The sequence below is a fragment of the Pristiophorus japonicus genome, chromosome 2 (assembly GCF_044704955.1).
Source record: "Pristiophorus japonicus isolate sPriJap1 chromosome 2, sPriJap1.hap1, whole genome shotgun sequence".
NCBI lineage: Eukaryota > Metazoa > Chordata > Chondrichthyes > Pristiophoridae > Pristiophorus > Pristiophorus japonicus.
In genome coordinates, this window is record NC_091978.1 from 256343480 (window position 1) to 256371439 (window position 27960).

Here is a 27960-nt window from a genome sequence, read left to right on the forward strand (position 1 = left end):
GTGTTCATTACCTGAGATGCTCGAAAGAATAAGCCTGTACCAACCTGAGAAATGCTGCACCACCGCCTGTGGGCAGGGGTGGAGTCACCAAGACCAAGCGCAGCGGGAGGTCTTAGAATAAGATGGAGAGTTGGGTGCAGCCTTTGTTTGCTGCTGTTGTTGTTGTTGTTGATGATGTTCGTATTATTGTTGTTACTGTTGTAACTGTTCTCAAATTAAAAGTTTTTTGTAAGTGATGTAAGTGATGTAAATTTAAAAGTTTGCAAGTGACCTTAAAGTTTTTAAGTGATCTTAGAGTTTGTAAGTGATCTTAATTGAAAACTTTAAAGTTTGATACAAGAATATTTTTATTAAAGTTAAGTTAAGAACAAACAAGTGTTAACATTTTAAATAAAATATATTTTAAATTATAACTGAATCATTTCCATTATTTGTTCCATTATTAACATAACTTTTTGAACTAAAGAAGAATCATTTCCATTTTTTGTTCTATTAACACAACACACATTATGGAACAGGTCCAAACAGTAAACATGGTCCATTTGGAATAGTTGCCCTGAGCGTTCATGGATGAGCTGCTGGCGCAAGGCTCGAGCAATCGTTAAAGGGGCTCCGGGTTCAGGTAATTGCATGGCTTCCTCATTTGCGTGGTCATGATATGTATTCTGTTGAAGCCGCCTGCTCTCTAACTGTTCGTGTAGATCAGGGTGGACTTACGATAGCCTTGTCTTATGTGCCCTTTTCATGAGCAGTTCAGTGGGAGGGGACCCCAGTGAGCGAGTGGGGTCTTGTGCGGTAACTAAGCAGGACTCAGGATAGGCGAGTCTGCAGTGAGTCTTCAGTTACCCTCTTCAAGCTCTGCTTGATTGTTTGCACTGCTCACTCTGCCTGACCATTGGACGCTGGTTTAAACGAGGCAGATGTGACATGATTGATCCCATTGCGGGTCATGAACTCTTTGAACTCGGCACTGGTAAAGCAAGGCCCATTGTCACTCACAAGGTCATCGGGCAGGCCGTGCGTGGCAAACATGGCCTGCAGGCTTTCAATGGTGGCAGCGGACATGCTTGCTGACATTATCTCACATTCAATCCATTTGGAATACGCATCTACAACTACAAGGAACATTTTTCCCAAGAATGGGCCTGCATAGTCTAGATGGACCCTGGATCACGGTTTGGAGGGCCAGGACCATAAACTTAGTGGCGCCCCCTTGGGTGCATTGCTTAATTGTGAACATGTGTTACATTTGTGCACGCAGGACTCTAATTCTGCATCGATACCGGGCCACCACACTTGGGATCTGGCTATCGCTTTCATTATTACAATGCCTGGGTGGGTACTGTGGAGGTCACTAATGAAAGTGTCTCTGCCCTTTTTTGGCACTACTACCTGATTACCCCATAGGAGGCAGTCTGCCTGGATGTACATTTCATCTCTGCGCTGCTGATACGGCTTTATTTCTTCCTGCATTTCTAACGGAACTAGACCAACTCCCATGGAGCACACAGTTTTTTATTAAGGACAGTAATGGGTCCTGGCTCATCCAGGTTCTAATCTGTCGGGCGGTAACAGGTGATTGCTCAGTCTTGAGTGCTTCCATTACCATAATTAAATCTGCGGGCTGTGCCATCTCCACCCCTGTGGTGGGCAATGGCAGCCTACTGAGAGCATCGGCACAGGTTTCTGTGCATGGCCTGTGGCGGATGGCATAGTTGTATGTGGACAACATGAGCGCCCATCTCTAAATGTGGGCCGATGCATTCGTATTTATCTCCTTACTTTCAGAAAAGAGGGATATAAGTGGCTTATGGTCGACTTCCAATTCAAATTTGAGCCCAAACAGATATTGATGCATTTTCTTTACCCCATAAACACACTCTAACGCTTCTTTTTCGATCATCTTAGCCTTAAACAGACTTCTGGATGCATAAGCAACCGGTTGCAATTTCCCAGATTCATTAGCTTGTTGCAATACACACCCGACACTGTATGACGACGCATCACATGCTAGTATCAAACGCTTACATGGATCATACAACACAAGCAATTTGTTTGAGCATAATAGTTTACGAGCTTTCTCAAAGGCATTTTCTTGGCTTTTACCCCATACCCATTCATCTCCTTTATGCAGTAAAGAGTGCAGTGGTTCTAACAATGTGCTAATACCGGTAGGAAGTTACCAAAGTAGTTCAGGAGTCCTAGAAACGACCGCAGCTCCGTCACGTTCTGTGGTCTCGGTGCGTTCTTGATTGCCTCCGTCTTCCAATCGGTGGGCCTGATGCCGTCCGCCGCGATTCGTCTCTCCATGAACTCCACTTCAGGCGCCAGGAAAACGCACTTCGAGCGTTTTAACCTGAGCCCCACATGATTAAGCTGACTAAGAGCGTCCTCCAGGTTCTGCAGGTGCTCGACGGTGTCCCGACCTGTAACCAAGATGTCGTCCTGGAAGACCACGGTGCGCGGGACCGACTTCAGCAAGCTTTCCATGTTCCTCTAGAATATCGCCTCGGCTGATCGAATCCCAAACGAGCATCTGTTGTAACTGAAGAGACCTTTGTGCGTGTTGATGCAGGTGAGGCCCTTCGATGATTCCTCCAGCTCCTGCTTCATGTAGGCCGAGGTCAAGTCCAACTTCATGAAAGTTTTTTCTCCTGCCAGCGTCGCAAATAGGTCGTCTGCCTTTGATGGCGGGTATTGATCCTGCAGGGAGAAACGATTGATAGTTACTTTGTAATCACCACAGATTCTGACGGTGCCATCTTCCTTGAAGACTGGAACAATCGGACTGGCCCGCTCGTTGAATTCGATCGGCGAAATAATGCCCTCTCGTTGCAGCTGGTCCAGCTCAGTTCCTTTGTACATTCCACCCTCTCTCTCATCATGTACGATACCGCTCTCGCCTTTTTATGGATGGGTCGCGCCGCTGGAATCAAGTGGATCTGCACTTTTGCTCCTTGGAACTTCCCGATGCCTGGTTCGAACAGCGAGGGGAACTTGCTTAGGACCTGGGCACATGAGGTGTCATGGACAGACGAGAGCGTTCAGATGTCGTCCCAGTTCCAGCGTATCTTTCCCAGCCAGCTCCTGCCGAACAGCGTGGGGCCATCGCCCGATAACACCTAGAGTGGTAAATTGTGCACTGCTCCATCGTAGGAGACCTTTACGGTAGCACTGCCGATTACGGGAATCAGTTCCTTTGTACATTCTTAGTTTAGTACGAATGGGAGTCAGGACTGGCCTTGAGATCTTGCTGCACCACAATTTATCAAAAGTCTTTTTGCTCATTATGGACTGGCTCGTGCCCGTGTCCAGCTCCATTAACACCGGGAGTCCATTTAATTCAACCTTCAGCATTATCGGGGGACACTTTGTGGTAAATGTGTTCACCCCATAAACCTCTGCCTCCTCAGTCTGAGGCTCTGGTTCGTCGTGATCCACCGTGGATCTGTCCTCCTCTGCAACATGGTGGTTTGCAGGATTAGCAGGGTTTGCAGCTCGCCTGCACATATGTTGGAGGTGTCCCATTGTTCCACAGCCCTTGCAAACATATCCTTTGAAGCAGCATGAATGGAGATGATGATCACCTCTGCAGCACTAACAAGGTGTTAATGGCCTTGCATTCACCACCCTTGATGGTGGACTCTGAGACATCTGCGGACGTGCAGCTGCAGGCATGTGAGGCCTGGCTTGTATGTTACGATTCGACAACAACATCACTTTGTTCGCAGTATTTGCAGCAGCATTCGTGTGCTGAGAGATTTGTTTGGTATTGTCACTGGTGGCGATGAACGCCTGGGCTATCGCTATGGCTTTACTCAAGGTTGGGGTCTCTACAGTCAAAAGTTTGCAAAGTATTACTTCATGGCCAATGCCAAGTACAAAGAAGTCCCCGAGCATGTGCTCCAAGTTTCCTTCAAATTCGCAATGTCCTGCAAGGCGTCTTAGCTCGACGACGTAGCTCACCACTTCCTGACCTTCAGACCTCTTGTACGTGTAGAACCAGTACCTCGCCATCAGAACGCTTTCCTTCGGGTTTAGATGCTCCCGGACCATTGTGCACAAATTATCGTACGACTTCTCTGTGGGTTTCGCTGGAGCGAGCAGAATTTTCATGAGGCCATATGTTGGTGTGGAGGATCGCCCTTCGTTTGGCAGTGTTCGCTTCTCCTTCCGGCTCATTAGCCACGAAGTATTGGTCGAGTCACTCCATGAAGGTTTCCCAATCATCTCCCTCTGAAAATTTCTCCAGGGTGCCCATGGTTCTCTGCATTGTTGCGGTGGGGTTCGTCATCTGTATCTCGACAGTTGTGTCTTGAATAAAGAGTCTGATCACATACTGTAAGCTTAAAGTAATGTGTGACCGTAGTCCTTTATTACAGGTCTCCAGAGTGCTTCTCCAGCCAGTGAGGCCTCCCCATGTATAGGTGCTCCCAAGGGACTGTGGGATCCCTTAGGACTCCAGTGGACGAGGTGGTTAAACAAGGCACTTATACGTTTACATACATAACAGTCTGGGTTACGCATAGGGGCGTCATGAGCCAGGTGGCGATGCCATAATCTTTGTCTCTCAGCAGCTTGTTCTGCCCTTCTGGTTGCTGCTGAAACATGGCAGATATAGCGCTCTCAGGTAGAATGAACGCATCATGGGTACTCTCAGGGGATCTTGTATCAACAGACGAACTGCACATTCATGGAGTGGAAGCCTTTTCTGTTGCTGTACATCTCGGAATCCTCCAAAGGTGCTCGCAAGGTGATGTGGGTACAATCAATGCTGCCCTGTATCTTTTGGGAAGCCAGCAATCCTGGAGAAGTCCACAGCCCTGTCACACATTGCCTGGGCGGTCATGGGGAACTTTATGTAGTCATTCCTCCAGGCATATAGTCCCGCAGTCACCTGCCAAATGCAGATATGTCGTGCATATTGAGAGATGGCATGCACATTCCCAGTTGTGGCCTGGAATGATCCAGATGCATAGAATGAAAGTGCAGCTGCAACCTTCACTTCAACTGACAAAGCAGTCCTCCTGACACTTCTAGGTTGTAGGTCTGCTTTTATTAACGCACAGATCTCGGAGATTTGCATCTCTCAGGAGCAGGTATGAACGCCTGTCTCGATATACCCGATGTGGGTAAGGCCTCCTGCCCATCATCCTCCATGCTCTGAGGTTCCTCAGGCGATGATGTCTAATCAATATTCTCCTCCGCAGCACCATCATGCAGAAGGCTTGTACGAGGTATGGCATTGTTAATATTGCCCCCATAATTTAATTGTAGCTTTGCAAGAAACTCAAAACAGCAGGACAAAAGACAGCACTCACACCTTCTTTCCTCTCTCTCTCCCCAAGGTTGATGCCCTAGTGTAGACCACACCCTGCTCTGAGCACGTGCAATCGGCTTGCTTAGAACGGGACGCTTGGGATTCAGTAAAGAAACAAAGTCTAATGCAATTCTTTAATTTTTGATTTTTTTCAAAGTACCACCCCACCACTGACCGAACAGCCCCTCACCGGGCTCGAGGGTCAGCTGGCAGAATCGCTCCCTCGCCTGGACACAGGGTTTCAACGTCCACCCCCCCCCACCCCCCCCAACCCACTACCCCTTCGGGCTTCTTTTGAAGCTGCTGTATAGCCTAAGTGTTCTCATCCCTTCAGTTTGGCTTCCACCCTACCACAGCCCCCCATGCTTCTTTTGAAGCCGAGCCCCGAGCCCTTGTGTCCGGGCGAGGGAGCGATTCTGCCGGCCGACACTCCGACAATTGAGCCCGGTGAGGAGACCTTCGGTGTTGGCGTGGTACTTTGAAAAAATTCAAAAATTAAAGAATTGCATTAGACTTCCATTTTGACTTTGAAAAAATTAAGCTTCATGATGTATATTCTTTGCCTTCTTGACTCCTCCAAAACTTCGCTTAAAAACAATGACGTCTTTTTGCGCCGATCTTTTGATGTGCGCTGGTTTTTCTTAAGTGCCCAAAAGGTTTTTTGGGAGTGGTCACATACGCCATCCAAGGAAAAATGTCCTGGTTAATCCTTGCCACTGGATAAAGGCCTAGCTCTGTCAAGCTCGTGTGGTGGCTGATGTGCAACGGTCACCACACGTTAAAAAAAATCCACGCACAGACATCTTCCACCCCCTCAACTGAAGTTCAGGACTGGACTATCGGGTCCTTCATTGAAACATCTGTGTATCCATGTGGAAGTAAGTCATCCTTGTTCGAGGGACTGCCTATGATGATGATGGTATGTGAGTGTGTGTGTTTGCGTGTGTGTGAGTGTGTGTGTTTATGTGTGTGTAAGTGAGAGTGTGTGTGTGTGTGATCATGTGTGTTTATATGTGTGTGAGTGTGTATGTGTGAGTGTATGTGTGTATGAGTGTGTGTGTTTATGTGTGTGTATGTGAGTGCGTGTGTGAATGAATGTGTGTGTTTATGTGTGTGAATATGTTTATGTGTGTGTGTCTGCAAGTGTGTATGTTTCCAAAGCAAGACTCCCAAAGCAAGCGCTCAACTCGGAGCTCCTTCATGGCAAACGAGCCAAAAGTGGGCAGCGGAAACGTTACAAGGACACCCTCAAAGCCTCCCTGATAAAGTGCGACATCCCCACCGACACCTGGGAGTCCCTGGCCAAAGATCGCCCTAAGTACAGGAAGTGCATCCGAGAGGGCGCTGAGCACCTCGAGTCTCAATGCTGAGAGCATGTAGAAATCAAGCACAGACAGCGAAAAGAGCATGCAGAAAATCAGTCCCACCCACCCCTTCCCTCAAATACTATCTGTCCCACCTGTGACAGAGTCTGTGGCTCTCGTATTGGACTGTTCAGCCACCAAAGAACTCACTTTAAGTGGAAGCAAGTCTTCCTCGATTCTGAGGGACTGCCTATGATGATGATGATGATGATGTGTGTGTGTGTGTGTGTGTGTGTTTGTGAGTCTGTGTGTGTGTGTGTGAGTGTGTGTGTTTATGTGTATGAGAGTGAGTGTGTGTGTTTACGTGCAAATGAGTGTGTGTGTGAGTGAGTGTGTTTTCGTGTGTGTGAATGAGTGAGTCTGTTTTTGGGTGTGTGAATGAGTATATGTGTGTGTTTATGTGTGTGTGTGTGAGTGCGTGTGTGTGAGTGCGTGTGTGTGAGTGTGTGTGTGTGAGTGTGTGTGTGTGTGTGAGTGTGTGTGTGTAAGTGTGTGTGTGTATGTGAGTGCATGTGTGTAAGTGTGTGAGTGTATGTGTGTGTGAGTGCATGTGTGTGAGTGTGTGTTTATAGTTAGTGCATGTGTGTGTGAGTGTGTGTAGGAGTGAGTGCGTGTATGTGTGAGTGAGTGTGTTTATGTGTGTGTGAGTGTGTGTGTATATGTGTGAGTGAGTGTGTTTATGTGTGTGTGAGTGTATGTGTGTGTGAGTGCGTATGTATGAGTGCATGTGTGTGAGAGTGTGTGTTTGTATGTGTGTAAGTGTGTGTAGTGTGTGTGTTTATAGTGAGTATGTGCGTGCGTGAATGTGTGTTTATGTGAATGCATGTGTTTATATTTATGTGAGTGAGTGCATGTATGTGAGTGTTTGTGTTTGTGTGTGTGTGTTTATGTGTGTAAGTGAGTGCGTGTGTGTGTGATCATGTGTGTGCATGTATGTGTAAGTGTGTATGTATGTGTATGTGTGTATGAGTGTGTATGCTTATGTGTGTGTATGTGAGTGCGTGTGTGAATGAATGTGTGTGTTTATGTGTGTGTGAATGTGTTCATGTGAGTGTGTATGTTTATGTGTTTGTGTGAGTGAATGTGTTTGTGAGTGTGCGTGTTTATGTGTGTGTGTGAGTGTGTGTGTGTTTATGTGTGTGTGTGTCTGGTGTGTGTGTGTGTGAGTGTGAGTGTGTGTGTGTGAGTGTGTGTGTTTACGTGCAAGTGTGAGAGTGCGAGTGTACGTGTGTGAGTGTATGTGTGAGTGAGTGTGTTTATGTGTGTGTGAGAGTGTGTGCTTATATGTGTGTGAATGTGCATGTATGTTTATAGTGAGTGCGTGTGAGTGCGTGTGTGTGAGTGTGTTTGTGTGTGTGTTTATGAGTGAATGCATGTGTGTGAGTGTGTGTGTGTATGTGTGTCTGAGGGGTAGACTTCCACCTTCATTTTCGGCAGTTTTCTCAGTGGTACAACTGTATTTTGATGAAAAACCGCCCGGTGAAAGTTTCCTCTTTATTTTTTTAAAGAGTTCCGCCCACATTTTGAAAAGACCGCCGGGGAGCAAACGGTTCACATGCATCTGTGTGCACTACCGAGAAAACCGCCAGGATCTAAGTTTTACCTCAACGGGGACCCATACACCGCCGAGGAAACCGCCCACGAAAAGCTGCTGGAAACAGGGCGGTAGGTGAGTACCCTGCAAAGAAAGGTAAGTTAAAGGTTGTTTATAATTATTTTTAGAATTCTAAAATGGCGATTACGTTAAAAGGTGTCTTGAAAATGTTATATAACTTTTTATTTTTTGTTTAACTGAAAAAATATTTTTTGAATTTTCTCCCCTCCCTAGGCCGAACCGCAGCCTCAGACTAAATTTTAAGTATTTACCGTCCATTCCAGTAAGAAGCGCCCATTTCACCTTGTTTTTCCTTTAATTGCCGAGAAGCCGCTGAGAATCTTGGTGCAAGATGCATTTTCTCACCAGGTGATATTTTTTACCTTAATTATGGAAATTTTTGTCAGCGTTAGTTGCAGAATGTTAGCGGTTTTTCTTAGCGGCGATCGAACGGTGAGGGGCTTTAGGGAAAGTCTAGCTCTGAGTGTGTGTAAGTATGTGTGTGTGTGTTTATGTGCGTGTGAGTGTGTGTGTGTGTGAGTGTGTATGAGTGTGTGTGTGTATCTGTGTGAGTGTGTGTGTTTATGTGTGTGTGTGTGTGTGTGTGTGTGTGCATGTATGAGTGTGCTTGTTTATGTTTGTGAGAGCGAGTGTGTGTATGATTAAGTGTGTGTGTGTATGTTTATGTGTTTGTGAGTGTGTGTAAGCGTGTGTGAGTGAGTGTGCATGTGAGTGTGTGTGTATGAGTGAGTGTGTGAGTGTGTGTCTGGTGTTTATATGTGTTTGTATGTGTCAGAGGACTAGACTTTCCACTTTTGTGCAGATCAGCCAAAAATGGGCATTATTTCTAGCGTGGGTGGTAAAAATGGGTTTTGAGATCGCCGGATTATCGCCCATTTTCAAAACTCTAACTTTCCATTTTTGAAAATGGGCGTTACCGTGAGCGATCTGAAATGGGCATTAGCATTAATTTCTTTTGACCTTCTGCTGTAAAGTGTCACCGACCATAGCAACGGCATGGCAATGCTCGTTTCCCGTGTTTCAGGAGGTCAGGGGTCATCATTACATGCTCAGAAGAGGAGACAGAGAGAGGAGGAGCAGAGAGGGACTGAAAGCGTGTGTGGATGTGGTGTGTGCTTCTTTGGCTGTTGTGGGAGGCACAAGGGAGATTTACTAACAGCAAAAAAGCCTACTAAGCACAAAGACGGTAGTTGGCACCGAGTTTTTGTGGAAAAAATAATATTGAACATGGAAGAGATGGAGGAGGTGACCCAGCACGCTGTGGAGACTGAAGACGCTGGCGAAAGCAGTGAGCTGGGAGAGGAACAATTGGGAGGACGCAAAAGAGCGAGGAGGTTCTCGGACGAGGCAAATGCCTCCCTCATGCAGGAGGTTGAGTCACGCTGGGGGTCACTTGACCCAGGGAGGCGTGGGAAGCCCATCCCAGAGGCCTACCAGACGATATGGGCCGAGATAGCCGAGGTGGTCTCGTCGGCGACCAACGAGGTACGTGAGGGCAACCAATGCCGCAAGCAATGGAACGACCTTGTCGGATCTGCCAGAGTAAGTATTATATTTATTTACGTGTACTTATATATTTATATAATTGGAATTGTAAGTGTTATGAGTGATTAAAATCAGATGCGATGTATTGCACTTATACTGGGAAGGTTGTACTCAAAGCCTGTGGTCACGGTGTATATCTTGAGGTAAAGAATGATAATTTTCATTATAATCATGATTACATCTGGCACTGGTGGGGACTCACCCCCGGTCGGCCACGCTAGCACCAGCAGAGCCTGGTGTGATGCCAGGTGAGTAAAGTATACACCATTGCATGATGTAAAGTCAATAGATGCCTCATCTACTCATATCCAACCAATATTATATGATAGATGAATCATAAAATTCTTCTCTAAATAATGATGTCCTCATGAGAATCATTGCAATACAGAATTTGGTGATGGTGATGAAATGTGATGTTTGTGATAATCTTGATAGCGGTATTGCTTTTGTTGTGCATATGCTGTGTATAGCGCTGGACTCACCTTGTGATCCTAGCACCCCCTTCTCCTCTAATAACCTCATTTATGTTTTGCAACTCAGTCAGCAGCACAGCACCATGCAAGAACACCGAGCCCAGAAGGTGGGGTGCGAGGACGGTCTCGCCGGACTCTCCTCCATCTGGTGCTGAGGAGCACCGATTCTCGCCCGTGGATCTGCTGGGTCCCTTCTCAACGAATGGCAGTGCCGACTTCGAGGAGCCTGCATCCCCAACCTCTATAATTCATTCGACACCGATGACATCTAGTACTCCTACGGCCATTCCCATATTTACCGTGGAGAAACCGGACCCAGGCACCTTGCCATAGGGCACCTGAGATGTCTCCAGGACGGCGCCGACCACGCGGAGGTTGGTTCGACGTGGCAGGTCTGCTCCATGAGCAGAAGATCTGAGTGGGGACATGGCACACTTGTCCAGGAGGAGTGTGGACATAGGTCAGCAGATCCTACAGACAATGGGGGGCATATCCCAACAGTTGGCCAGCATGCCTGCCAGAATGATGGAGTACATGCCACGGATGGTGGAGGCCCTGGAGCTGATAGCCAGGAACACTGGTGGCAGAGGTCTCCCAGTGGTCCCGGAGCACGGCACTGCATCCCAAGGTGCTGCACCCCCATTGCCAACAATACATGAGAGCCAGGAGGAAGATCTTGCTTCTGGCCCAGAGGACGTTCCCACCTCGGGACCATCATCTCCCGGATCCGGCCAAGCAGCGATTCTGCCGTCATCCCCCGCAATGAAGCAGCGTCTGAGGAGCTCCTCGGCCAGGCGGCTTGGAGTCAGGGGGGGATGGGGTAGAGATGGGGAGGAGAAGCAGGAGGCGGAAAGGAAAGTGAGGTGCATGGCCGCAGGTGTTGTCTTGGGCATATTATTATGTTGTTGGTGCTATTTTGGTGGGAGGGTTGGGGGAAAGGGCGAGGGGTCTACCTTGCTGGTTAGCATTTGTGTTCTGTGTTGCTGGAAATGGTGACCAATCAAATGGTGTAAATGTGATAAATTCTTTGTGGGGTGGGGCGGGGGTGGGATGGGGTGTTTTTTACAGTTATAATTATGATTTCAAACAAATGGTTGGGTAAATGTTTTTTATTTAATATAACCTTGTTGCGCATTGTCTCAGATAGCTGCATCGTTACACACTGGTGATTCCTTAACATCAAAGGGTATAATCACACTTAACTTGAATCAACTTAAACTTTAACTGTCGCCAAGGTGATGCATACCATTGATGTATGACCAACACACCTAGGAGCATTGCAGCTTTGTAAATAACATTCTTTCAAGCAAAGCGCTCATTTATGAGCTGCTGATGTAAGAGTCTTGCAGCTATGTAGCCATCACATTCCCTTTCCTGCAATGTAGTGGGGGAAGCCTGATTGTCTGGCCCGAGGTCAGCATCCACCTCCTCGTCCTCCTCTTCCTCTCTCTCCTGAGGTGGACCGGCAGTCCCTTCTGGCAATTCTTGTCCCCTTCTGATAGCCAAGTTGTGCAGCATTGAGCACACCACCACGAACTGAGATACCTGCTCAGGGTGGTATTGGAGCTCTCCTCCTGTGTGGTCCATGCATCTAAAGCGCTGTTTAAGCACTCCAATGGTCTTCTCGATGATATTGCTAGTGGCCCTGTGGCTCTCATTGTATCGCTTCTCGGCTTCGGTGTGGGTGTCACGTGGGGGGTGTCATCAGCCAACCATATCCTTTGTCACCAAGCATCCAGCATTGACCTTGTGGCTGATTGGTAAACATGTCAGATACAGCGCTGTCACACAGGATGTGAGCATCATGAATGCTGCCTGGAAATTTGGCATTCACTGCCATAATTATTTGCTGGTGGTCGACAACGAGTTGCACATTCAGGGAGTGGAATCCCTTGCGGTTCCTAAAAACTTCTGCACCCTGAAAAGGTGGCCCGCATGGTGACGTGCGTACAGTCTATTGCTCCCTGCACCTTGGGGAAGTTAGCAATTTGATAGAATCCTAAAGCCCTCTCAGTCTGAGCCTCCCTGGTCGTAGGGAAGCTGATAAAGTCCATCCTGCATGCATAAAGGGCTTCAGTGACCTGTCTAATGCAGCAATGTGTGGCATGCTGAGATATACCGCTTCTCCTTTTACTTGGGGGGTGTAACGTCTGGACTTCCTCATCAGTCTGGCACGTCTTACTTTGGGCACATAATGCAGTGGAGCATTCCTTCGGTGATGTCGAGTCTGCTGCATGTAATTGGTCACCAAAAGACGGTGAGAAAGGACAGGCCCCATTGCAGTAGCTCTCTGTTTTCCACCGATTGGTCACAAACAAGGAATGTCCCGATGAAGACACCTCTTAGATTTCAATCAGTCACAGTATGGTCAAGATGTTTTTAGAGATGTTCACATGAACTCCAACGACCTGCAGAGTACATCCGAACTCCCCCGAGGTTGAAGCACAGCAGCCTTTTAAAGGATGCGACATGTGATGTAAAACATGGCGTCCATAACACTGTGATTAGTTCCGGTTAGTTCCACTTTTTGTGGGGGTTTTTTTGGTCGAGCGATATTGTGGGCGATATGTTGCGAGGTGGTGAAAGTGACGCTGGGCGATCTCCATGGCCACTAGTTTGGGTAAATATGCTCTTTACGACAAAAAACAGCGGGCGGGCGTTAATATTGAATCTTGGCGTTAATTCCGTGTGGAAAGTAACGCTGGCCGATAATATGGGCGTTGAATTCCCCCAATCTGCTGATTCCACCCAAAAAAAGTGGGCGGGTGGTAATATTTTCTCTCGCCGTTAAGCACATGGGGAAAGTAACGCTCGCCGATAAGTTTCCTAAAAATCCCCGCCAGTTTCCATGTTGTGCCAAAATGGGCGATATATTGGTGTTATGCATCATTTCAGCGATAAAATGGGCGTAAAGTGGGCATTAAGCATGCAAAAAAAGTAGAGGTTTTAGCCCGCTGAAATGGTCATTATTTTCCATTTTGTGGCTAAATGGGTGCTATATGGGCGTTATACCTCATTTCATCGTTAAAATGGATGTTGTGGGCGGTATGCATGCAAAAATAAAGGAAAGTCTAGCCCCAAGTGTATATATTTGTGTGTTTGTGTGAATGAGAACATGCGTGTGAATGAGTGAGTGTGTGTGTGTTTGTATGTGTGAATGTGTGTGAGTGTGTGTTTATGTGTATGAGTGTGTGTGTGTATGAGTTTGTGTGAGTGAGTGTGTGTGAGTGCATGTGCTTATGTGTGTGAAAGTGTGTGTGTGTGTGTGTGAATGCGTGCATGCATGTGTTTGAGTACGTTTATGAGTGTGTGTATGAGAGTGTGTGTGTGTTTACGTGTGTGTAAGTGTGTGTGTGAGTGAGTGTGTATGTATGTTTGTGTTTTTGAGTGTGTAAGTGAGTGCGTGTGAGTGTGTGTGTGTGAATGTGTGTCTGAGTGTGTGTGTGTTTGTGTGTTTGTATGTGCCTAAGTGTTTGTGTCTCATGTTTGTTTGTGTGTGAGTGTTTTTTTTGAGTGTGTGTGTGTGAGCAAATGCATTTGTGTGAGCTAGTGCGTGTGTGTGAGTGTGTGTGTGTGTTTATGTTTGTGTGTGTGAGTGTGTGGTGTGTAATTATGTGTATATGTCTGTGTGAGTATGTGTGTGTGAGTATTTGTGTGTGTGTTTATGTGTGTGTGTGAGAGTGCGTGTTCATGTTTGTGTGTGTGTGCGTGTAAGTGTGTTTGTGATTGTGTTTGTGTAAGTATGTGTGTTTGTGTGTGTTTATGTTTGTGTGAGAATGTGTGTGTTAATATGTGTGTGAGTGTATGTGTGTTTTCAACACAATGGTCAATGTCAATTTGCAGATGCCCAAAGAAAACACAGAGAGAAATGTCCTTTTGTAAAAAATTATCATACACATGTTCTACGAGGGCATTATCTAGATATGTAGTGGTAGAATTTGAACTTGACCTCCAGGTATAACACTGGCATTGTGGATCGGTCATCCGTAATCCCAGTTATTTGCCCAGGTAAAATGTTGAAAATTTACCCGGTAGTGTATCTCCAATAAACACACGTAATACCCATGTTGAGCTGTAATTAATATTGCACAGCAATCTGCACATCATGCGGTAGAATTTCTGCTTTGTGCACAATCGAGAAATTGGGTGCAAATTCCGTTTAAATTTCACTGGTTAGGTTATAGTTCAAGTTTCCGCTAAAATGCATTTACATAATCACAAACGTCAAATCTTCTATGAACCGGCACAGTCAGTCTGTGTAATAAAACATAATTGTTTATTTTTATCCTTTGCATTTAAATATATTCATTGACGTATTTAAGATTGGTAACCTCGTGCAATTTTACCAATATAGCTGAAAATATATTTATCATATAAAATAAGCATTTTTAGTAATAGTGTCTAGTCCTCCACCTGTGAGTAACACAAGTTTAAATCACTGAGAATGACTTACAAAACTATACAGAGCAAATTACTTGATTCATTGGTGTACACTAATCAGTTACTTAGCAACTTAAACATGTTTTAATATGTAAAACCTTTTAAAACATGCCTGCTGCTGCGTGCGTGCCGAAGAAAATTAGTTTAATTTGAAGACCCTCCTCAAACAGTCGCAAACCGAGGACAATCAGTGGAAACTCAGCATGTTCATTATTTCAATTTGGGGAAGTGGCCGGTTTTGTGGGCAGGGCCAACTTCAGGCAAAATTATTTTTAAACCAGCATTAAAGATCGTGGAAACTCAATTTACACTTGAGTTTCCGTGATCTTTTGCGCTGGTTCAACTGATTTTGTCATGTATGTAACCACAATGTAACACCACTGTATTACTGTATACACTCAACCTAGATGCACACCTTGACCACAAGAGGTGAACTTGTGGGACACACTCCTTACCTGATCACAAGGGAGGTCCCACGCAGGGTCAAGGCCTTTGGAGTCCTGTAATAAAGAGTTAAGGTCACAGAGTGACCTTGTCCCCAGAATGTGCCTCATGTGGTTTCATACTGTAGAGTAAGGACTTTACATTGGCGATGAGAAACGGGAATTCACGACCCACGAGAATGGCCACCGGTAGCACAGAGGAACGGTACTGTGTTGGGGAAGACTGGGACGATTTTGTCGAGAGGCTTCAGCAAAGCTTCGTTACGAAAGAATGGCTGGGGGATGCAGCGGCCGACAAGCGAAGGGCTCATCTTTTGACCAGCTGCGGACCAAAGACTTACGCACTCACGAAGGACTTAATAGCACCCGAAAAGCCGGTGGACAAAACCTTTGAAGAACTTAGCAAATTGATCGCGGAGCATCTCAAACTGGTGAGTAGCATACATATGGCCTGACACAGATTCTACACCCACTGACGTCGTGTAGGACAGAGCATACCAGACTTCGTAGCGGACCTCCGGCATTTGGCCAGCCTCTGTAAGTTCACAGAAGCCTGCAGGCGAGAGATGCTAAGGGACTTCTTTATTGAGGGCATCGGTCATGCAGGAATTTTCCGCAAATTAATTGAGACCAAGTATTTGACCTTTGAAGCGGCGGCGTTGATAGCTCAAACTTTCATGACAGGGGAGGAAGAGACAAAAATAATATACGCACGCAATTCTGCCTTTAACGCGGCGATGGATCAGGGAGTCAACATCATCAATGAGACTCAGAGCCTCGCAGGCAGGCAAGGGCAGTCCGACACTCCCCAGGCAGCAATAGACCCCAGAGTAGGACTTCAACAGAGACAATGGCAGGCTGAACGGACATTCATGCCATCACAGTGGACAATGCAGCCCGGGATGGGGCCATTGACACCCACTAATAGGGTACTTAAAAGCAGTCAAAGGGACAGTCAGCGCAGAATGCCTGGCCATAGTCCCTTTGTTCTCAACAATGGAAACTTTAACTCATGCTGGAGTTGTGGGGGAAAACACTCGGCTAGATCTTGCAGATTTCAACAGTTTTTCTGCAGGATCTGCAATCTCAGTGGCCACTTAGCTCGAATGTGCAGGAAGTCTGCAACCAGACTAATATATGAGGCGGATGGATCAGAAGAGGGTTCTTTGAGGCAGCATGACTTTTGGGGCAAATCGATGGACGCCGAGGTTCAGCGGGTCCATGTAGCGAATATTCACAGTTCATACACCAAAACGCCACCAATGATGATGAGGGTTTTATTAAACGGTATCCCAGTACGCATGGAGCTGGATACTGGGGCCAGCAAATCACTCATGGGCATTCAGCAATTTGAGAAGCTATGGCCACTTAAAGCCAGTAGACCCAAATTAGTACGTATTGAGAATTACGGACTTACACTAAAGAAATCATTTCGGTGCTCGGCAGCGCAATGTTGTTTGTCACACACAATGGGTTAGTGAATCGGCTGCCGCTCTGGATTATCCCGGGCAATGGTCCCGCACTGTTGGGGAGGAGCTGGTTAGCCGAGATGAACTGGAAATGGGGGGATGTTCATGCAATGTCATCTGTGGAGCGAAGTTCATGCTCACAAGTCCTACAACAATTTGATTCACTATTCCAACCTGGCGTCGGGACTTTCAAAGGCACTAAAGTAGTGATACACATCACCCCAGATGCCAGGCCAGTGCACCATAAAGCCAGAGCGGTGCCGTATGTGATGCAGGAAAAGATCGAGAGCGAATTGGACCGGCTGTTGAGAGAGGGCATCATCTCGCCTGTTGAATTCAGCGACTGGGCGAGGCCCATCGTTCCCATCCTAAAAGTGGATGGCTCTGTCAGGATCTGTGGCAACTACAAGGCCACCATCAATTGGGTGTCCCTACAAGATCAATACCCACTCCCGAGAGTGGAGGACCTCTTCGCCATGCTGGCAGGCGGCAAGCTGTTCACCAAGTTGCACCTCACTTCAGCCTATATGTCCCAGGAACTGGCCGACGAATCTAAACTACTGACCACCATCACCACGCACAAGGGACTGTTCTTTTATAACAGGTGCCCATTTGGCATTCGATCAGCGGTGGTGATTTTTCAAAGAAACATGGAAAGTCTGCTCAAATCCATTCCTGGAACGATCGTATTCCAGGACAACATTCTCATCACGGGTCGAGACACCGAGGAACACCTCCACAACCTGGAGGATGTGCTATGCCGACTGGACCGGGTAGGCCTGCGACTCAAGAAGTCTAAATGTGTGTTTTTAGCTCCTGAGGTTAAGTTTCTGGGCAGGAGGGTTGCTGCAGGTGAAATTCGGCTCACCGAATCCAAAACAGAGGTGATTCGACGAGCACCCAGGCCCTGCAACACATCGGAGTTGCGTTCATTCCTGGGACTGTTGAACTGTTTCAGGAACTTTCTGCTGAACTTGAGCATGTTGTTGGAGCCGCTACATGTGCTCCTGCATAAGGGTTGCGATTGGTTTTGGGGGGACTGTCAGGAACGGTCTTTTGATCGGGCGCGAAACCTACTTTCTTCAAACAAGTTGTTGACCCTGTACGACCCCTGTAAAAAATTGATTCTGACATGTGATGCATCGTCCTATGGGGTTGGGTGCGTGTTGCAGCAGGGCAATGCTGAGGGTCAACTACAACCTGTGGCTTATGCCTCCAGGTCACTCTCTCAAGCAGGATGGGGATATGAGATGGTCGAGAAGGAAGCGCTTGCATGTGTCTATGGTGTAAAAAAAATGCATCAGTACCTCTTTGGTAGGAAGTTTGAATTAGAGACGGACCATAAGCCATTAATATCCCTGTTGTCAGACAGCAAGGCTATCAATGCCAACGCATCAGCTCGCATACAGCGATGCGTTCTCACGCTGGCTGCTTGCGACTACTCCATGGAGGAGGTTCTTAGTCGACTCAACCGCATGGAGCTCAGGTTATGACACTCGAAGTGCGTTTTCCTGGCGCCTGAAGTGGAGTTCTTGGAAAGGAGGTTTGCGGTGGATAGCATCAGGTCCACCAATGCGAAGACGGAGGCAATCGAGAATGCACTGAGGCCACAGAATGTGACGTAGCTGAGGTCATTTCTGGGACTCCTGAACTACTTTGGTAATTTCTTACTGGATGTCAGCACACTGTTAGAACCACTGCATGTCTTACTATGAAAAGGGGATGCGTCCAGGAGTCTGCCTAAGGTTGAGAGAGCCTACAGCATGATTGAGAAGGAAGCGCTTGCATGTGTCTATGGTGTAAAAAAAATGCATCAGTACCTCTTTGCTAGGAAGTTTGAATTAGAGACGGACCACAAGCCATTAACATCCCTGTTGTCAGACAGCAAGGCTATCAATGCCAACGCATCAACTCGCATACAGCGATGCGCTCTCACGCTGGCTGCTTGTGACTACTTCATGGAGGAGGTTCTTAGTCGATTCAACCGCATGGGGCTCAGGTTAAGACGCTCGAAATGCATTTTCCTGGAGCCTGAAGTGAAGTTCTTGGGAAGGAGGTTTGCGGTGGACGGCATCAGGTCCACCAATGTGAAGACGGAGGCAATCGAGAACGCACTGAGGCCACAGAACGTGACGTAGCTGAGGTCGTTTCTGGGACTCCTGAACTACTTTGGTAACTTCTTACTGGATGTCAGCACACTGTTAGAACCACTGCATGTCTTACTACGTAAAGGGGATGCATCCAGGAGTCTGTCTAAGGCTGAGAGAGCCTACAGCATGATTGAGAAAGAAGCGCTAGTTAATGTCGATGAGGTAAAGAAAATGCATCAATACCTGTTTGGGCTAAAATTCGAATTGGAAACTGACCATAAGCCACTCATATCCCTGTTTTCTGAGAGTAAAGGAATAAATACAAACGCATCGGTCCGCATCCAGAGATGGGCGCTCACATTGTCCGCATACAATAATGCCATCCGCTATACTCCTGTGAAGTACTTTGGGACATTTCACTACGTTAAAGGCCCTATATAAATACAAGTTGTTGTTATTGTTGTTGTTCAGCAAGTTCAGGGGCTGAAGAGCTGGGACACAACGTGGGTGCCATCTACATGCAGCACCCTGGGGAAACTGCCATTGTATAAAAGCTGAAAGCACTCTCATGTTCGCTGGGGAACATATCAACATTGATGAACTCTGCTGTCTTGCTAGTTAAGGCACTCTCCATCGGACACATTCAGCAGGGCCGCCATATTTGCTTAATTCCATGTAGCAACCTAGAAACAACTGCCTTCGCTCTCCATGTCTTTGTAGTCCCCACAAGCCCCCTGAGATGTCTGCGCTCCTCTAATTCTGCCCTCTTGAGCATCCCTGAATATAATCACTCCACCATTGGTGGCCGTGCCTTCTGTTGCCTAGGTCCTAAGCTCTGGAATTTCCTCCTTGAATTTCTCCACCTCTTTTCTCCTTTGATACTCCTTAAAACCTACCTCTTTGACCAAGCTTTTGGCCAGCTGCCCTAATAATTCCTATGTGACTCAGTGTCAAATTTTGTTTATAATGGTCCTGTGAAGAGCCTTGGGATGTTTTACTATGTTAAAGGCACCATATAAATAAAAGTTGTTGTTGTTGTGGCTCAGTGGTTGCACTCTCGCCTCTGGATGAGCAAATTGTGAGATCAAGTCCTACTCCAGAGTCTTGAGCACAAAATCTAGGCTGAAATTTCAGTGCAGTTCTGAGAAAGTGCTGCACTGTCGGAGTTGCTGTCTTTTGGATGAGACATTAAACAAAGTCTGCCCTCTCAGGTGGATATAAAAGATCCCATATCAATATTTGAAGAAGAGCTGGGAGTTCTCCTAGTGTAAATCAGGAGAGATATAAAACAGGCTGCCAATTTGCTATCACAAACATCAAAATTTCCCACGAAAGAAAGAAATAAAGACTTGGATTCATATAGCGCCTTTCATGACCACCGGACGTCTCAAAGCGCTTTACAGCCAATGAAGTACTTTTGGAGTGTAGTCATTGTTGTAAAATAGCAAATTTAGGGGGCATAATCTTAAAATTAGGACATTTAGGAGTGAAATCACAATGCATTTTTTCAGACTAAGGGCAGTGGAAATCTGGAACACTCTCCCCAAAAAGGCTGAGAATGCCATGTCAATTGAAATTTTTATGACAGAGAATGATAGATTTTAGTTTGGTAAGGACATTAACGTATATGGAGCAAAGCCAAGTAAATTGAGATTGAGGTACAAATCACTCATGATCTAACTGAATAGCAGAAGAGGCTCGAGGGGCTGAATGGCCTATTCCTGTTTCTATGTTCTTGTGAACTGCAATCTGTGCACTCAAAGCTCAGAGTGGTGGTACAGTGGGATTAGTGGGAACCATAGACTCTATCCCACTTATTAACCACCTGAGGTATAGTTCTTTATAAAAATTCACATTTATTCAATTCAACCCTTGTAATGTATGCAAACATTTGTATTCACAATGTAACTATGTACGATGTACCACCAGAGGGCGCTGCTGTTGGAGGCCGAGGGGTTTCCTGCCCTGGTGTGCATAAATGTCATCCAGCCATGTTGCCTCTCACTTTGCAGTCATATTAAATGGACTGAAGTCACACAGCTCTTACTCACAGTACAAGGCCTCGTGGAGTTATTCAATGGTATTTGCAGACATAATAACTGGCGACGAGAATATGGACTTTCACGTGCTAATGGTTACCTTTGGCACACTAAAAGACTAAAAGATGATTGGGATGCCTTCATGGAAAGGCTCAAGCAATATTTCGTGGCAAACAACCTGGCAGGGGAGACGGACACATTGGCGGAGAAGCACAAGGCTATACTGTTGACCAGTTGTGGCCCTGAGGTCTACCGCCTCATCAGGGACTTGCTGGCACCCACGAAGGCGAAGGATAAGATATACGATTAGCTGACTGAACTAATTCACGATACCATACAGATGACTTCCTAACAGAATCGGAGCTCACTGGCAAGTACTGTACGTAAAATAACGGCGATTGCAGGCAGAACTGTTGAACTAATAAGAACTGTACAGAACAGAGCCTACATGCCTGCTGCTGCTAGGACGCCAAGGGGTGTAAATGCGAAATCATTAACACAATGCTAGCGTTGCGGGGGTAATCATGGGGCCCATCAATGTCGATTTAAAGACTATGCGGGCAAAAGCTGCAGAACAAGGGGCCACCTCCAGCGAATGTGCAAACGTACTGCGACTCACCACGTGGCAGTGGAGTCGGGAGAAGAGTCCCCATCCAGCATGGATCACAAAAGACAAACTAGAGAGGCAACTTAGCCCGAGGGAGCAGTGTGCGTGGTGCACACCCTCTCCACAAAAGGTCCTCCCATGATGATAAAAGTCAAATTAAATGGCGTTCCTGTATCCATGGAGCTGGACACGGGGGTGAGTCAGTCAATTATGAGCCAGAAGGCATTTGAAAGGCTGTGGGGCAACAACAAAGCACAAAGACCCAAGCTGAGCCCGATTCAGTTAAAGCTGTGCACTTACACCAAGGAACTGATGCCAATTATTGTTAGTGCGAACGTAAAAGTATCCTATGATGGAGAGGCACACGAGCTGCCACTGTGGATTATACCAGGCGGTGAGTCAATGCTGCTTGGCAGAAGCTGGATGGGGAAGATTCGGCGGAACTTGGAAGACGTCAAAGTATTATCGTCAGTGGACAATGCTTCCTGTGCTCAAGTGCTGAGCAAGTTCCCATCTTTATTTGAACCAGGCATCGGCAACTTCACAGGCGCCAAAATACAGATCCACTTGGTCCCCGAGGCATGGCCCGTTCATCACAAGGCTCAAGTGGTTCCCTACATGATGAGGGAGAAAGTGGAGATCGAATTGGACAGATTTCAACGCGAGGGAATCATATCGCCAGTCGAGTTCGGCGAGTGGGCCAGCCCGATTGTTCCGGTACTAAAGAGCGATGGCGCGGTCAGAATCTGCGGCATCTACAAAGTAACGATCAACCAAGTCTCATTACAGGACCAGTACCCACTACCCAAAGCCGATGCCCTTTTAGCGACATTAGCAGGGGGAAAGGTGTTCATCAAGCTGGGTCTAACCTCCGCTTACATGACCCAGGAGCTGGTTGAGTTGTCGAAAAAATTAACATGCATTAACACACACAAAAGACTTTCATGTATCACAGGTGCCCGTTCGGGATTCGCTCGGCTGCAGCCATATTCCAAAGAAACATGGAGAGCCTGTTGAAAACGGTTCCACACACTGTCGTATTTCAGGACGACATCCTCATCACTGGCTGCGACACCTCCGAACACCTGCACAACCTGGAAGAAGTTTTAAGTCGACTAAACAGAGTTGGACTCTGGTTGAAACGATCCAAATGTGTCTTCCTGGTGCAAGAGGTAGAATTCCTGGGGAGGAAGATTGCGGCAGATGGCATCAGACCCACGTACTCGAAGACAGAGGCCATCAAGAATGCGCCTAGACCATGAAATGTAACGGAGCTGCGCTCGTTCCTGGGACTCCTCAACTATTTCGGAAACTTGCTGGAACCGTTGCACAAGCTGTTACACAAGGGAGACAACTAACCTTGGGATAAAAATCAAGAGGCCGCCTTTGAGAAGGCCAGAAACCTGCTGTGCTCGAATAAGTTGCTGGTATTGTATGACCCATGTAAATGTCTAGTTTTAGCATGTGATGCGTCGTCGTACGGTGTAGGGTGTGTTTTGCAGCAAGCCAATGCAGTGGGTAAGCTCCAACTGGTTGCATAAGCGTCCAGAAGCCTATCAAAGACTGAAAGAGGCTACAGCATGTTCAAAAAGGAGGCTTTAGCCTGTGTTTACGGCATAAAAAAATGCACCAATATTTGTTTGGACTTAAGTTTGAGTTAGAGACAGACCACAAGCCCCTAATCTCACTGTTTTCGGAAAGCAAAGGCATAAACACTAATGCTTCGACTCGAATCCTAAGATGGGCACTAACACTGTCTGCCTACGACTATGTGATCTGCTACAGGCCAGCCAATGCTCTCAGCCGACTACCATTGCCCACCACCGGGCTGGAAACAGCGCAGCCCGCAGACCTGCTACTGGCCATGGATACCTTTGATAGCGAAGGGTCACCCGTAACGGCCCACCAAATTAAGACCTGGACCAGCCAGGATCCTCTGCTATCCCTTGTAAAAAGTTGCGTTCTCAATGGGAGCTGGTCAGCGGTCCCGAGAGACATGCAAGACGAGCTCAAGCCGTTTCACCATCGTAAAAACGAGATGTCGATCCATTCAGATTGCCTCTTATGGGGCAACCGCGTTATCTTGCCAAAGAAAGGCAGGGAAACCTTCATATGTGACCTATACAGCACCCACCCAGGCATAGTCATGATGAAGGCTATCGCCAGGTCCCACGTCTGGTGGCCTGGCATTGACTCGGACCTAGAGTCGTGCGTGCACCAGTGTAACACGTGCTCACAACTGAGCAATGCTCCCAGGGAGGCTCCACTTAGCCTCTGGTCGCGGCCCTCAAAACCATAGTCCAGGATCCATGTGGATTATGCGGGCCCCTTTCTGGGAAAGATGTTGTGGACGCCTACTCCACATGGATTGAATGTGCAATAATGGCATCCAACATGTCCGCAGCCACCACTGAAAGCCTCAGGGCCATGTTTGCCATTCTTGTCAGCGACAATGGTCCGTGCTTCACCAGCACGGAATTCAATGAATTCATGACCCGTAATAGCATCAAGCATGTCAGATCTGCCCCGTTCAAGCCCGCATCCAATGGCCAAGTGGAATAGGCAGTCCAAACCATAAAGAGCTTGAAATGTGTCACGGAAGGCTCCTTACAAACCTGCCTGTCCCGGGTACTGCTCAGCTACAGGACACGACCTCTCTCACTTACCGAGGTTCCCCTTCAGAATTACTAATGAAATGAGCACTCAAAACCAGGCTCTCCTTAGTACACCCTGACCTCATTGATCAGGTCGAAACTGTTGTGTATGAAGAAAGAGTCAAACTGAACACTGTGAACTCAAAGTAAAGTGTGACCTCAGACTTTTATTGCAGGTCTCCAGAATGCCTCTCCAACCTGTGAAGCCTTCTTAAGTACCTGTACTCCCAAGGGATTATGGGATCCCTTGGGACTCCGGGGGATGAGCCCTCTGGTAGCTGTACAGAGTAAATACAAGTGCACATATATATAAACATTCCCCCCCAAAGTCAACAGTGTAACTATTTACAATGTGAGTCGATCTGGGGCCCTTCTTGCCCTGGTTAATCGTCTCGGTGTGAAAGCTGGTGTTGTTGAATCATTTGTTGGGCCCTCGCTGGGTTGCTGTGCAGCTGGTTTTGCTGGGCTGCCTGGTGTGTTGGACCCTGCAGGGCTGCTGTGGATGATGGGTTCTGCTTCGTGGTCAACCGTGGTGTCGGTTGCCACCGGTGTGTATGTTGGGGAATCAAAAAAGGTTGGGTCCAAGGTGGGTTGCTCAGGATAGTCCGTGAATCTGAGTTTGATTTGGTCCAAGTGTTTCCGGTGAATGAGTCCATTTGAAAGTTTGACCCGAAACACCCTGCTCCCCTCTTTGGCCATGACAGTGCTGGGAAGCCACTTGGGACCTTGTCCATAATTTAAAACAAATACAGGATCGTTGATTTCAATCTCGCATGACACATTTGCGCTATCATGGTATTTAATTTGTTGAAGCCGCCTACTCTCTACCTGTTCATGTAGATCAGGGTGAACTAGCGAGAGCCTTGTCTTAAGTGCTCTTTTCATGAGCAATTCAGCAGGTGGGATCCCAGTGAGCGAGTGGGGTCTCGTGCGGTAGCTAAGCAGGACTTGGGATAGGCGAGTCTGCAGTGAGCCTTCAGTTACCTTCCTCAAGCCTTGCTTGATGGTTTGCACTGCTCTCTCTGTCTGACCATTGGATGCTGGTTTAAATGGGGCAGATGTGACATGTTTGATCCCGTTACGGTTCATGAATTCATTAAACTCAACACTAGTAAAACATGGCCCGTTGTCGCTCGCCGGGACATCGGGTATGCCGTGTGTGGCAAACATGGCCCGCAGGCTTTCAGTAGTGGCAGCGAATGTGCTAGCTAACATTATCTCACATTCAATTCACTTGGAGTACGCATCTACAACCACAAGGAACATTTTACCCAAGAACGGGCCTGCACAGTCAACATGTACCCTAGACCATGGTTTAGAGGGCCAAGACAATAAACTTAGCGGCGCCTGCCTGGGTACATTGCTTAACTGCGAGCATGTATTACATCTCTGAAATCAGGACTCGAAGTCCGCATCGATACCGAGCCACCACACTTGGGATCTGGCTATCGCTTTCATCATTACGATGCCAGGGTGGGTACTGTGGAGGTCATTGATGAAGGTGTCTCTGCCCTTCTTGGGGACCACTACTTGATTGCCCCACAGAAGGCAGTCTGCCTGTATAGACATTTCTTCTTTGCGCCGCTGGAACGGCTTTATCTCTTCCTACATTTCCACTGGGCAATGAACCAGCTCCTGTGAGGCACACAGCTTTTGACAAGGGATAATAAGGGATCCTGGCTCGTCCAGGTTTTGATCTGCCGGGCAGCGACGGGTGATTGCTCACTCTCAAATGCTTCCATAACCCTGGCTAAATCTGTGGGTTGCGCCATTTCCACTCCCGTGGTGGGCAATGGCGGCCTACTGAGAGCATCGGCGCAGTTTTCTGTGCCTGGCCTGTGGCGGATGGCATAGTTGTGTGCGGACAACGTGAGCGCCCATCTCTGGATGCGGGCCGATGCGTTTGTATTTATCCCTTTACTCTCGGAAAACAGGGATGTGAGTGGCTTCTGATCAGTTTCCAATTCGAATTTTAGCCCAAACAGGTATTCATGCATTTTCTTTACCCCATAGACACACGCTAATGCTTCTTTCTCAATCATGCTATAGGCTCTCTCAGCCTTAGACAGACTACTGGATGCATACGCAACCGTTGTAGTTTCCCGAAATCATTAGCTTGTTGCAATACACACCCGACGCCATATGATGATGCATCACATGCTAGTACCAAATGCTTACATGGATCATACACACAAGCAATTTGTTTGAGCATAACAATTTTCTCGCTTTTACAAAGGCATTTTCTTGGCTTTTGCCCCAAACCCATTTGTCCCCTTTTCATAGTAAGACATGTAGTGGTTCGAGCAGGGTGCTGAGACCCGGTAAGAAGTTATCAAATTAGTTCAAGAGTCCCAGAAATTACCGCAGCTCCGTCAGGTTCTGTGGTCTCGGTGCATTCTCGCTTACCTTTGCGGTAGCACTGCCAATTATGGGAATCAGTTCTTTTGTGTAAGTTCTTAGTTTCATACGAATGGGTGTTAAGACTGGCCTTGAGGCCTTGTTGCAGCACAGACTTTATAAAGTCTTTTTGCCCATGATGGACTGGCTTGCGCCCGTGTCCAGTTCCATTGACACCGGGACTCTATTTAGTTCAACATTCAGCATTATCGGGGGACAATTCGTGGTGAATGTGTGCACCCCATGTACCTCTGCCTCCTTGGTCTGAGGCTCTGGTTTGTCGTGATCCTCCATGGATCTGTCCTCCTCTGCAACATGGTGGTTTGCAAGTTTAACAGGATTAGCAGCTCGCCTGCACATACGTTGGAGGTGTCCCATTGTTCCACAGCCCTTGCAAACATACCCTTTGAATCAGCATGAATGGAAACAATGATCACCCCCGCAGCGCCAACAAGGTGTTAATGGCCTTGCATTCGTCACCCTTGACGGTGGACTCGAGACATCTGCGGACGTGCAGCTGCAGGCATGTGTGACCTGCCCTGTATGTTGCGATTCGAAAACAGCATCACTTTGTTCACAGCACTTGTAGCAGCACTTGTGTGCTGAGAGATTTGCTTCGTATTGTCACTGGTGGCAATGAACGCCTGGGCTATCGCTATGGCCTTACTCAAGGTTGGGGTCTCTACAGTCAAAAGTTTGTGAAGTATGGTTTCGTGGCCAATGCCAAGTACGAAAAAGTCTCTGAGCATGTGCTCCAAATGTCCTTCAAATTTGCAATGTCCTGCAAGGTGTCTAAGCTCAGCAACATAACTCGCCACTTCCTGGCCTTCAGACCTTTTGTAGGTGTGGAACCGGTACCTCGCCATCAGAATGCTTTCCTTCGGGTTCAAATGCTCTCCAGCCAGTGTGCACAAACCATCGTACAATTTCTCCGTGGGTTTCGCTGGAGTGAGCAGATTCTTCATGAGGCCATACGTTGTAAATATTGGTCCCTTAGAGGATGAGAAGGGGGATTTAATAATGGGAAATGTGGAAATGGCTGAGACCTTAAACAATTATTTTGCTTCGGTTTTCACAGTGGAAGACACAAAAACCATGCCAAAAATTGTTGGTCACGGGAATGTGGGAAGGGAGGACCTTGAGACAATCACTATCACTAGGGGGGTAGTGCTGGACAGGCTAATGGATCTCAAGGTAGACAAGTCCCCTGGTCCTGATGAAATGCATTCCAGGGTATTAAAAGAGATGGCAGAAGTTATAGCAGATGCATTCATTATAATCTACCAAAGTTCTCTGGACTCTGGGGAGGTACCATCGGATTGGAAAGCAGCTAATGTAATGCCTCTGTTTAAAAAAGGGGGAAGATTAAAGGCATAACTATAGGCCGGTTAGTTTATCATCTGTAGTGGGGAAAATGCTTGAAGCTATCATTAAGGAAGAAATAGCGGGACATCTAGATAGGAATAGTGCAATCAAGCAGACGCAACATGCATTCATGAAGGGG